This window comes from Gorilla gorilla, chromosome 10 (assembly GCF_029281585.2).
Source record: "Gorilla gorilla gorilla isolate KB3781 chromosome 10, NHGRI_mGorGor1-v2.1_pri, whole genome shotgun sequence".
Lineage (NCBI taxonomy): Eukaryota > Metazoa > Chordata > Mammalia > Primates > Hominidae > Gorilla > Gorilla gorilla.
The window spans coordinates 15585809-15598082 of NC_073234.2; the positions used below are offsets into that span (position 1 = coordinate 15585809).

At 44.9% G+C, this 12274-nt stretch overlaps 1 long non-coding RNA gene across 1 annotated transcript in view; it reads right to left on the minus strand.

The window, feature by feature from the left end:
* Positions 1-321: 321 nt before the first annotated feature.
* Positions 322-12274, minus strand: part of LOC134756539 (uncharacterized) — a 33336-nt gene continuing 21383 nt past the window's right edge. Inside the window, exons 12-16 of the long non-coding RNA XR_010129281.1 lie at positions 11029-11086; positions 10703-10935; positions 3660-3854; positions 1543-1600; positions 322-1380 (exon numbers count right to left, since the gene is read on the minus strand). This is a non-coding gene — a long non-coding RNA (uncharacterized lncRNA). The remainder of the gene's footprint in view (positions 1381-1542; positions 1601-3659; positions 3855-10702; positions 10936-11028; positions 11087-12274) is intronic.

Consider the following 12274-nt stretch of genomic DNA (forward strand, 5'->3'; position numbering starts at 1 on the left):
GACCTCTGTCAGCGAGTGAGGGGCCGGTGTGAGGCAAGGGGCTCAGGCTGACCTCTGTCAGCGTGGGAGGGGCCGGTGTGAGGCAAGGGGCTCATGTTGACCTCTGTCAGCGAGTGAGGGGCCGGTGTGAGGCAAGGGCTCACGCTGACCTCTCTCAGCGTGGGAGGAGCCAGTGTGTGGCAGGGGCTCATGCCTCTGGGCAGGGTACCAGAGGCATGGGCATCAACAGGCCACCGTGAGGGAGGAGCTAGGCCGCACGCAGGCTGCTGGGAGGCAGGCAGGGACTTGGCCCCGGGAGGCCGCCGTGGGGGCAAGAGCGGGACCTGCAGAGGCCACTCTCCAACCATTGCTGGGCCCGTACAGGCCACCGGGTGGCAGGAATTAGGCCCGAAGTACTTGGCTGGAGAAAGTTCGGGACCTACAAAGGCGGTTGGGAGCTGGGCAGGAGTTGAGCCAAAAGAGCTTGCTTACTTGCTGGGAGGCACGGCCGGGAGATGCCGACTTCAGGACAACTTGGGCCTGCAGAGGTCGCCGGGAGGCCCAAGCTTGGCGTGGAGAAGCCCACCGACCGGAGACCATTTGGGGCCTGCAGGTGCCATCGGAGTGCAGGAGCTCATCCTGGAGAGGCCACCGTGAGGCCTGACCTGGGCCTGGGGAGCTTGGCTTGAGGAAGCTGTGGGCCGACCAAGGACGCCAGGAGATGGGTAGGCACTGAGTCCAAAGAGGTTGTTGAGAGGCAGAAGTCGGGCTTGGAGACACAGCCAGGAAGAGGAGCTTGGCCCGGAGAGAACGCCTGGAGGGTGCAAGTGGTCTGGAGAGGCCGACTTGAGGAGGTTCTCAGCCCAGAGAGGCTGCCGGAAGGGAAAAACTGGGCCTGGAAAGGCTGTTGTGAGGAATGAGCCACATGGGCCTGAAGAGGCCACTGGCAGGCGGGAGCTGGGTGTGTAGAAGCTGCTGAAAGGTTGGGAGCTTGGCTTGGGGGGTCCACAGTGAGGCAGATGCTGGGCCTGAAGAATCTACTGTGAGGTAGATGTTGGGACTGTAGAGGCCGACGGGAGGCAGAGGCTGAGCCTGGAGGGGCCAAGATGCAGGAGATGGGCCTGGAGAGGCTGCAAAGAAGCATGAGCTGGGCCTGGTGAGGTTGACTTGAGAAAGCTCAGGGCCTGGAGAGAAGGCTGGGAGGCAGGAGCTGGGTCTAAAGAGGCCATTATAACGATGGAGCTGTGTCTGTGGAGGCTGTTGTGAGGCAGTAGGCTCATCTACGGAGACTGCCATGAGGTGGGGTATGGGCCTAAATAGGTCACTGTGAGTCATGAGCTTGGTCTGTAGAGGCTGACTGGAGAGAGTTCTGGGCCTGGAGAGGCTGCCGGGAAGTAGGAGCTGGGCCAAAAGATTTAAGCACATTTACATTTATTAGGCACTTTATTTCCATTATTACAATATATAATAATATAATATATTAATATATTTAACATATTAATATATATAATAAATATATATTTATTAGATATCAATACATAATAAAATAATTATAGAACTCACCATAATGTAGAATCAGTGGGCGTGTTAAGCTTGTTTTCCTGAAACTGGATGGTCCCACCTGAGCGTGATGGGAGAAAGTGACAGATCAATAGGTATTAGATTCTCATAAGGACAGCGCAACCTAGATCCCTCACATGCACGGTTCAAAACAGGGTGCGTTCTCCTATGAGAATCTAATGCTGCTGCTCATCTGAGAAGGTGGAGCTCAGGCGGGAATGTGAGCAAAGGGGAGTGGCTGTAAATACAGACGAAGCTTCCCTCACTCCCTCACTCGACACCACTCACCTCCTGCTGTGTGGCTCCTTACGGCTCCATGGCTCAGGGGTTGGGGACCCCTGCTCAAGTGCATTCAAAGCGACCCTTCCCACACCAGTCTTCACAGTGGTCAAGGGCAGCAACCACTTAGCTCCCAAGGCATGTGCCTCAGCTGGCATTTCGTCACAATCAACAGTAAGTGGTAGCTTGAGTCATTGTGAGGTCACTTCCTGGAAATCACCAGCATCCCATTTCCCACTGGCAAAGAGCTCAGCACTGCCCCCTGGGAAACCAAACCTATGCCCAAATCCCATCTGTGTGGGTTTATCTCCTGGGACCCTTCCTAACATATTAGTCAGAGTCCAATCAGGAAGCATAAACCACTCAAAAGTTTAAAGTGGTAAAATTTAATACGGACAATTATTCATTATAACAGGTGAACAGCATAATGAGAGATTGGCTAGCACAAAGTAAACAGAACTCTAGAGAATACACGACTAGCCCAGGCCAGGCATGGTGGCTCATGCCTGAAATTCCAGCAATTTGAGAAGCTAATGCAGGAGGATTGCTTAAGGCCAGGAGCTAGAGACCGGTCTGGACAACACAGTGAGACCCTGTCTCTATCCAAAAAAAAGAAAAAAGTTAGCTGGGAGTGGTGGTGCACACTTGTAGTCCCAGCTACTCAGAATGCTGAAGTTTGAGCCTGGGAGGTCAAGGCTGCAGTGAGGCATGATTATGCCACTACAGTCCAGCCTGGTGACAGAGCAAGACCCTGTCTCAAAGAACAAAACAACAACAACCGTTTACGGACAGAAAAGAGATAGAGCTAATAAGCTAAGAAAAGATGTTGAAATGTGACAAGTAAAGTAATATGAGGTCTTTTGTCTATTTAAAATAATCAAACAAAAAATGACTTACTAAATTATAATACCCTGTGCTGGCAAAGGTGCAGTGAAATGGGCACTTTCTTATACTATGAGGGATGTTTAAATTGTGTATAAGCCTTCCCGGGTAAAGCCTGTCAATTTTTTAAAATAATGGAGACAGGGTCTCACCATACTGCCGTACTCCCTCCTCCAACTCTTGGCCTCAAGCAATCCTCCTCTCTTAGCCTCCCAAAGTGCTAAGATTATAGCTGGGAGGCACCCAAAACCCTGTCAATTTACATCAAGGGTAATGAGAATGTCCATTCACCATGACTCACAGTAATCTTACTTCTGGGGAGACAATTCAATCTAAACAAAAGGTCATCTGTACAAACACAGTAAAAATCTGGGAGTAACTGAAGACAGAGTTGGTAAGTGAAATAAGAAACGGTTCTAAGAAATTAAACTATGATATCAATAGGCACCTGGTATAAAAGGTCAGTTGATGTTAGCTGCTACTTTTTTGTTGTTTTGAGACACGGTCTCACTCTGTCACCCAGGCTGGAGTGCAAAGGCCTGATCATGACTCACTGCAGTCTCAGACTCCCTGGGCTCAAGTGATCCTCCCACCTCAGCCTCCCAAGTAGCTGGGACTACAGGAACATGCCACCACACTAGGCTAATTCATGTTTTTTTCGGTAGGGATGGTAACTCCCCCTTTGTTCCAAGGCCTATCACAAACTCTTGGCCTCAAGCCATCCTCATGCCTCAGCCTCCCAAAGTGTTGTGATTACCAGTGTGAGCCACCACACCTGGCCAGCTGCTACTTTTAGCAATATTATTATTATTCCACTCAATTAAAAATTATTATTTTCAAGGCTATGCAACAGTACATATCCTACAGTGTAATTGTAAAAACATATACAGTCGCTGTCCCTCAGTATACAGAATTAGTTCCAGCCCCCCATCTCTGCATATACCAAAATCCATGCTTACTCACGTTTTGCTGTCACCTCTCTGGAATCCACGTATACGAAAATTCCAAATATTAGTTGGGCATAGTGGCAAGCACCTGTAGTCTCAGCCACGTGGGAGGTTGAGATGGGAGGATCGCTTCAGCCTGGAAGGTTGAGGCTGCAGTCAGCTGCGATAGCACTACTACACTCCAGCCTTGGACAACAGAGGGAGAGCCTGTCTCAGAGAAAAAAAACAAAATAAAACAGGTTAGAAATTGTAATGAGGGGGGGAGGAGCCAAGATGGCCGAATAGGAACAGCTCCGGTCTACAGCTCCCAGCGTGAGCGACGCAGAAGATGGGTGATTTCTGCATTTCCATCTGAGGTACCGGGTTCATCTCACTAGGGAGTGCCAGACAGTGGGCGCAGGCCAGTGGGTGCGCGCACCATGCGCCAGCTGAAGCAGGGCGAGGCATTGCCTCACCTGGGAAGCGCAAGGGGTCAGGGAGTTCCCTTTCCGAGTCAAAGAAAGGGGTGACGGACGCACCTGGAAAATCGGGTCACTCCCACCCGAATATTGCGCTTTTCAGACCGGCTTAAAAAACGGCGCACCACGAGACTATATCCCACACCTGACTCGGAGGGTCCTACGCCCACAGAATCTCGCTGATTGCTAGCACAGCAGTCTGAGATCAAACTGCAAGGCGGCAGCGAGGCTGGGGGAGGGGCGCCCGCCATTGCCCAGGCTTGCTTAGGTAAACAAAGCAGCCGGGAAGCTCGAACTGGGTGGAGCCCACCACAGATCAAGGAGGCTTGCCTGCCTCTGTAGGCTCCACCTCTGGGGGCAGGGCACAGACAAACAAAAAGACAGCAGTAACCTCTGCAGACTTAAATGTCCCTGTCTGACAGCTTTGAAGAGAGCAGTGGTTCTCCCAGCACGCAGCTGGAGATCTGAGAACGGGCAGATTGCCTCCTCAAGTGGTTCCCTGACCCCTGACCCCCGAGCAGCCTAACTGGGAGGCACCCCCCAGCAGGGGCACACTGACACCTCACACGGCAGGGTATTCCAACAGACCTGCAGCTGAGGGTCCTGTCTCTTAGAAGGAAAACTAACAAACAGAAAGGACATCCACACCGAAAACCCATCTGTACATCACCATCATCAAAGACCAAAAGTAGATAAAACCACAAAGATGGGGAAAAAACAGAACAGAAAAACTGGAAACTCTAAAACGCAGAGCACCTCTCCTCCTCCAAAGGAACGCAGTTCCTCACCAGCAATGGAACAAAGCTGGATGGAGAATGATTTTGACGAGCTGAGAGAAGAAGGCTTCAGACGATCAAATTACTCTGAGCTACGGGAGGACATTCAAACCAAAGGCAAAGAAGTTGAAAACTTTGAAAAAAATTTAGAAGAATGTATAACTAGAATAACCAATACAAAGAAGTGCTTAAAGGAGCTGATGGAGCTGAAAACCAAGGCTCGAGAACTACATGAAGAATGCAGAAGCCTCAGGAGCCGATGCGATCAACTGGAAGAAAGGGTATCAGCAATGGAAGATGAAATGAATGAAATGAAGCAAGAAGGGAAGTCTAGAGAAAAAAGAATAAAAAGAAATGAGCAAAGCCTCCAAGAAATATGGGACTATGTGAAAAGACCAAATCTACATCTGATTGGTGTACCTGAAAGTGATGCGGAGAATGGAACCAAGTTGGAAAACACTCTGCAGGATATTATCCAGGAGAACTTCCCCAATCTAGCAAGGCAGGCCAACATTCAGATTCAGGAAATACAGAGAACGCCACAAAGATACTCCTCGAGAAGAGCAACTCCAAGACACATAATTGTCAGATTCACCAAAGTTGAAATGAAGGAAAAAATGTTAAGGGCAGCCAGAGAGAAAGGTCGGGTTACCCTCAAAGGGAAGCCCATCAGACTAACAGCGGATTTCTCGGCAGAAACCCTACAAGCCAGAAGAGAGTGGGGGCCAATATTCAACATTCTTAAAGAAAAGAATTTTCAACTCAGAATTTCATATCCAGCCAAACTAAGCTTCATAAGTGAAGGAGGAATAAAATACTTTACAGACAAGCAAATGCTGAGAGATTTTGTCACCACCAGGCCTGCCCTAAAAGAGCTCCTGAAGGAAGCACTAAACATGGAAAGGAACAACCAGTACCAGCCGCTGCAAAATCATGCCAAAATGTAAAGACCATCGAGACTAGGAAGAAACTGCATCAACTAATGAGCAAAATCACCAGCTAACATCATAATGACAGGATCAAATTCACACATAACAATATTGACTTTAAATGTAAATGGACTAAATTCTCCAATTAAAAGACACAGACTGGCAAGTTGGATAAAGAGTCAAGACCCATCAGTGTGCTGTATTCAGGAAACCCATCTCACGTGCAGAGACACACATAGGCTCAAAATAAAAGGATGGAGGAAGATCTACCAAGCAAATGGAAAACAAAAAAAGGCAGGGGTTGCAATCCTAGTCTCTGATAAAACAGACTTTAAACCAACAAAGATCAAAAGAGACAAAGAAGGCCATTACATAATGGTAAAGGGATCAATTCAACAAGAGGAGCTAACTATCCTAAATATATATGCACCCAATACAGGAGCACCCAGATTCATAAAGCAAGTCCTGAGTGACCTACAAAGAGACTTAGACTCCCACACATTAATAATGGGAGACTTTAACACCCCACTGTCAACATTAGACAGATCAACGAGACAGAAAGTCAACAAGGATACCCAGGAATTGAACTCAGCTCTGCACCAAGCGGACCTAATAGACATCTACAGAACTCTCCACCCCAAATCAACAGAATATACATTTTTTTCAGCACCACACCACACCTATTCCAAAATTGACCACATAGTTGGAAGTAAAGCTCTCCTCAGCAAATGTAAAAGAACAGAAATTATAACAAACTATCTCTCAGACCACAGTGCAATCAAACTAGAACTCAGGATTAAAAATCTCACTCAAAGCCGCTCAACTACATGGAAACTGAACAACCTGCTCCTGAATGACTACTGGGTACATAACGAAATGAAGGCAGAAATAAAGATGTTCTTTGAAACCAACGAGAACAAAGACACAACATACCAGAATCTCTGGGATGCATTCAAAGCAGTGTGTAGAGGGAAATTTATAGCACTAAATGCCCACAAGAGAAAGCAGGAAAGATCCAAAATTGACACCCTAACATCACAATTAAAAGAACTAGAAAAGCAAGAGCAAACACATTCAAAAGCTAGCAGAAGGCAAGAAATAACTAAAATCAGAGCAGAACTGAAGGAAATAGAGACACAAAAAACCCTTCAAAAAATCAATGAATCCAGGAGCTGGTTTTTTGAAAGGATCAACAAAATTGATAGACCGCTAGCAAGACTAATAAAGAAAAAAAGAAGAATCAAATAGACACAATAAAAAATGATAAAGGGGATATCACCACCGATCCCACAGAAATACAAACTACCATCAGAGAATACTACAAACACCTCTACGCAAATAAACTAGAAAATCTAGAAGAAATGGATACATTCCTCGACACATACACTCTCCCAAGACTAAACCAGGAAGAAATTGAATCTCTGAATAGACCAATAACAGGAGCTGAAATTGTGGCAATAATCAATAGTTTACCAACCAAAAAGAGTCCAGGACCAGATGGATTCACAGCCGAATTCTACCAGAGGTACAAGGAGGAACTGGTACCATTGCTTCTGAAACTATTCCAATCAATAGAAAAAGAGGGAATCCTCCCTAACTCATCTTATGAGGCCAGCATCGTTCTGATACCAAAGCCGGGCAGAGACACAACCAAAAAAGAGAATTTTAGACCAATATCCTTGATGAACATTGATGCAAAAATCCTCAATAAAATACTGGCAAACCGAATCCAGCAGCACATCAAAAAGCTTATCCACCATGATCAAGTGGGCTTCATCCCTGGGATGCAAGGCTGGTTCAATATACGCAAATCAATAAATGTAATCCAGCATATAAACAGAGCCAAAGACAAAAACCACATGATTATCTCAATAGATGCAGAAAAAGCCTTTGACAAAATTCAACAACGCTTCATGCTAAAAACTCTCAATAAATTAGGTATTGATGGGACGTATTTCAAAATAATAAGAGCTATCTATGACAAACCCACAGCCAATATCATACTGAATGGGCAAAAACTGGAAGCATTCCCTTTGAAAACTGGCACAAGACAGGGATGCCCTCTCTCACCACTCCTATTCAACATAGTGTTGGAAGTTCTGGCCAGGGCAATCAGGCAGGAGAAGGAAATAAAGGGTATTCAATTAGGAAAAGAGGAAGTCAAATTGTCCCTGTTTGCAGACGACATGATTGTTTATCTAGAAAACCCCATTGTCTCAGCCCAAAATCTCCTTAAGCTGATAAGCAACTTCAGCAAAGTCTCAGGATACAAAATCAATGTACAAAAATCACAAGCATTCTTATACACCAAAAACAGACAAACAGAGAGCCAAATCATGAGTGAACTCCCATTCACAATTGCTTCAAAGAGAATAAAATACCTAGGAATCCAACTTACAAGGGATGTGAAGGACCTCTTCAAGGAGAACTACAAACCACTGCTGAAGGAAATAAAAGAGGATACAAACAAATGGAAGAACATTCCATGCTCATGGGTAGGAAGAATCAATATCGTGAAAATGGCCATACTGCCCAAGGTCATTTACAGATTCAATGCCATCCCCATCAAGCTACCAATGACTTTCTTCACAGAATTGGAAAAAACTACTTTAAAGTTCACATGGAACCAAAAAAGAGCCCGCATTGCCAAGTCAATCCTAAGCCAAAAGAACAAAGCTGGAGGCATCACACTACCTGACTTCAAACTATACTACAAGGCTACAGTAACAAAAACAGCACGGTACTGGTACCAAAACAGAGATATAGATCAATGGAACAGAACAGAGCCCTCAGAAATAACACCGCATACCTACAACTATCTGATCTTTGACAAACCTGAGAAAAACAAGCAATGGGGAAACGATTCCCTATTTAATAAATGGTGCTGGGAAAACTGGCTAGCCATATGTAGAAAGCTGAAACTGGATCCCTTCCTTACACCTTATACAAAAATCAATTCAAGATGGATTAAAGATTTAAACGTTAGACCTAAAACCATAAAAACCCTAGAAGAAAACCTAGGCATTACCATTCAGGATATAGGCGTGGGCAAGGACTTCATGTCCAAAACACCAAAAGCAATGGCAACAAAAGACAAAATTGACAAATGGGATCTAATTAAACTAAAGAGCTTCTGCACAGCAAAAGAAACTACCATCAGAGTGAACAGGCAAGCTACAACATGGGAGAAAATTTTCGCAACCTACTCATCTGACAAAGGGCTAATATCCAGAATCTACAATGAACTCAAACAAATTTACAAGAAAAAAACAAACAACCCCATCAAAAAGTGGGCGAAGGATATGAACAGACACTTCTCAAAAGAAGACATTTATGCAGCCAAAAAACACATGAAAAAATGCTCATCATCACTGGCCATCATAGAAATGCAAATCAAAACCACTATGAGATATCATCTCACACCAGTTAGAATGGCAATCATTAAAAAGTCAGGAAACAACAGGTGCTGGAGAGGATGTGGAGAAATAGGAACACTTTTACACTGTTGGTGGGACTGTAAACTAGTTCAACCATTGTGGAAGTCAGTGTGGCGATTCCTCAGGGATCTAGAACTAGAAATACCATTTGACCCAGCCATCCCATTACTGGGTATATACCCAAAGGACTATAAATCATGCTGCTATAAAGACACATGCACATGTATGTTTATTGCGGCATTATTCACAATAGCAAAGACTTGGAACCAACCCAAATGTCCAACAATGATAGACTGGATTAAGAAAATGTGGCACATATACACCATGGAATACTATGCAGCCATAAAAAATGATGAATTCATGTCCTTTGTAGGGACATGGATGAAATTGGAAACCATCATTCTCAGTAAACTATCGCAAGAACAAAAAACCAAACACCGCATATTCTCACTCATAGGTGGGAATTGAACAATGAGATCACATGGACACAGGAAGGGGAATATCACACTCTGGGGACTGTTGTGGGGTGGGGGGAGGGGGGAGGGATAGCATTGGGAGATATACCTAATGCTAGATGACGAGTTAGTGGATGCAGCGCACCAGCATGGCACATGTATACATATGCAACTAACCTGCACAATGTGCACATGTACCCTAAAACTTAAAGTATAATAAAAAAATAAAAAATAAAAAAAATTTAAAAAAAGGAAAAAAAAAAGAAATTGTAATGAGGTCCGTTGGGCAAAATTCCATATAAGCAAAGTATAAATTAATAAAGCAAATCGTGATAAATTAGTACGACTGACTTTCTGGAGTTTCTGACAATAAAAGTAAGGAAAATGCAGAACACAAAGACAGAGAGTAAAAAGAGAAATTAGGAAAGCATTCTACATGTTTAATAGGAAGACACTGGCCATGTTCATGCAGCGGCACTATGTCGTGACATGACATACCTTGGAGAGAAGTTAACAGATGAGGAAGTTGATAAAAATCATCAGAGAAGCAAAACACTGGTAGCGACACTCAAGTAAACCACGAAATTTCCATAACTTATGTCAGCAAAGTGGGAATATTGTACAGTGTGTGTTGAAGTTCCTATACAACATTGTTTATCTGCCATTTGTTTGTTTGTAAGGAATGTATATACTAAAAGTTCTTCTTGCTGTCAAAAGAATATGTGTGAATAAGTCATTTTAACTTATTCTTCGTTTTTCTTTTATCTTCCTGCCATCATCCCACAGCCTTACTTTAGAAATTTTTTCTTTAGAAAATTGAACAAGTGCTCCTTGTGGTGGCACACACCTCTAGGATGGGAGGCAGGGGTGGAAGGGTCACTTGAGGCCATTAGTTTGACACCAGCCTGGCCAACAAAGTGAGACCCCATGTCTACAAAACAATTTAAAAATTAGCCAAGTATCGTCATGTATACCTACAGTCCCAGCTACCTCAACTTACGGAGAAAGTTCAGGGCCTGGAGAGAAGGCTGGGAGGCAGGAGGTGGGTCTAAAGAGGCCATTGTAACGATGGAGCTGTGCCTGTGGAGGCTGTTGTGAGGCAGTAGGCTCATCTGCGGAGACTGCCGTGAGGTAGGGTATGGGCCTAAATAGGCCATTGTGAGTCATGAGCTTGGTCTGTAGAGGTTGACTGGAGAGAGTTCTGGGCCTGGTGAGGTTGCCGGGAGGTAGGAGCTGGGCCAAAAGATTTAAGCACATTTACATTTATTAGGCACTTCATTTCCATTATTACACTGTAATATATAATAAAATAATTATAGAACTCACCATAATGTAGAATCAGTGGGCATGTTAAGCTCGTTTTCCTGAAACTGGATGGTCCCACCTGAGCGTGATGGGAGAAAGTGACAGATCAATAGGTATTAGATTCTCATAAGGACAGCGCAACCTAGATCCCTCACATGCACGGTTCAAAACAGGGTGCATTCTCCTATGAGAATCTAATGCTGCTGCTCATCTGAGAAGGTGGAGCTCAGGCGGGAATGTGAGCAAAGGGGAGTGGCTGTAAATACAGACGAAGCTTCCCTCACTCCCTCACTCGACACCACTCACCTCCTGCTGTGTGGCTCCTTACGGCTCCATGGCTCAGGGGTTGGGGACCCCTGCTCAAGTGCATCCAAAGCGACCCTTCCCAAACCAGTCTTCACAGTGGTCAAGGGCAGCAACCACTTAGCTCCCAAGGCATGTGCCTCAGCTGGCATTTCATCACAATCAACAGTAAGTGGTAGCTTGAGTCACTGTGAGGTCACCTACTGGAAATCACCAGCATCCCATTTCCCACTGGCAAAGAGCTCAGCACTGCCCCCTGGGAAACCAAACCTATGCCCAAATCCCATCTGTGTGGGTTTATCTCCTGGGACCCTTCCTAACATATTAGTCAGAGTCCAATCAGGAAGCATAAACCACTCAAAAGTTTAAAGTGGTAAAATTTAATACGGACAATTATTCATTATAACAGGTGAACAGCATAATGAGAGATTGGCTAGCACAAAGTAAACAGAACGCTAGAGAATATAGGACTAGCCCAGGCCAGGCATGGTGGCTCATGCCTGAAATTCCAGCAATTTGAGAAGCTAATGCAGGAGGATTGCTTAAGGCCAGGAGCTAGAGACCGGTCTGGACAACACAGTGAGACCCTGTCTCTATCCAAAAGAAGAAAAAGTTAGCTGAGAGTGGTGGTGCACACTTGTAGTCCCAGCTACTCAGAATACTGAAGTTTGAGCCTGGGAGGTCAAGGCTGCAGTGAGGCATGATTATGCCACTACAGTCCAGCCTGGTGACAGAGCAAGACCCTGTCTCAAAGACCAAAACAGCAACAACCATTTACAGACACAAAAGAAATAGAGCCAATAAGCTGAGGAAAGATGTTGAAATGTGACAAGTAAAGTAACATGAGGTCTTTTGTCTATTTAAAATAATCAAACAAAAAATGACTTACTAAATTATAATACCCTGTGCTGGCAAAGGTGCAGTGAAATGGGCACTTTCTTATACTATGAGGGGTGTTTAAATT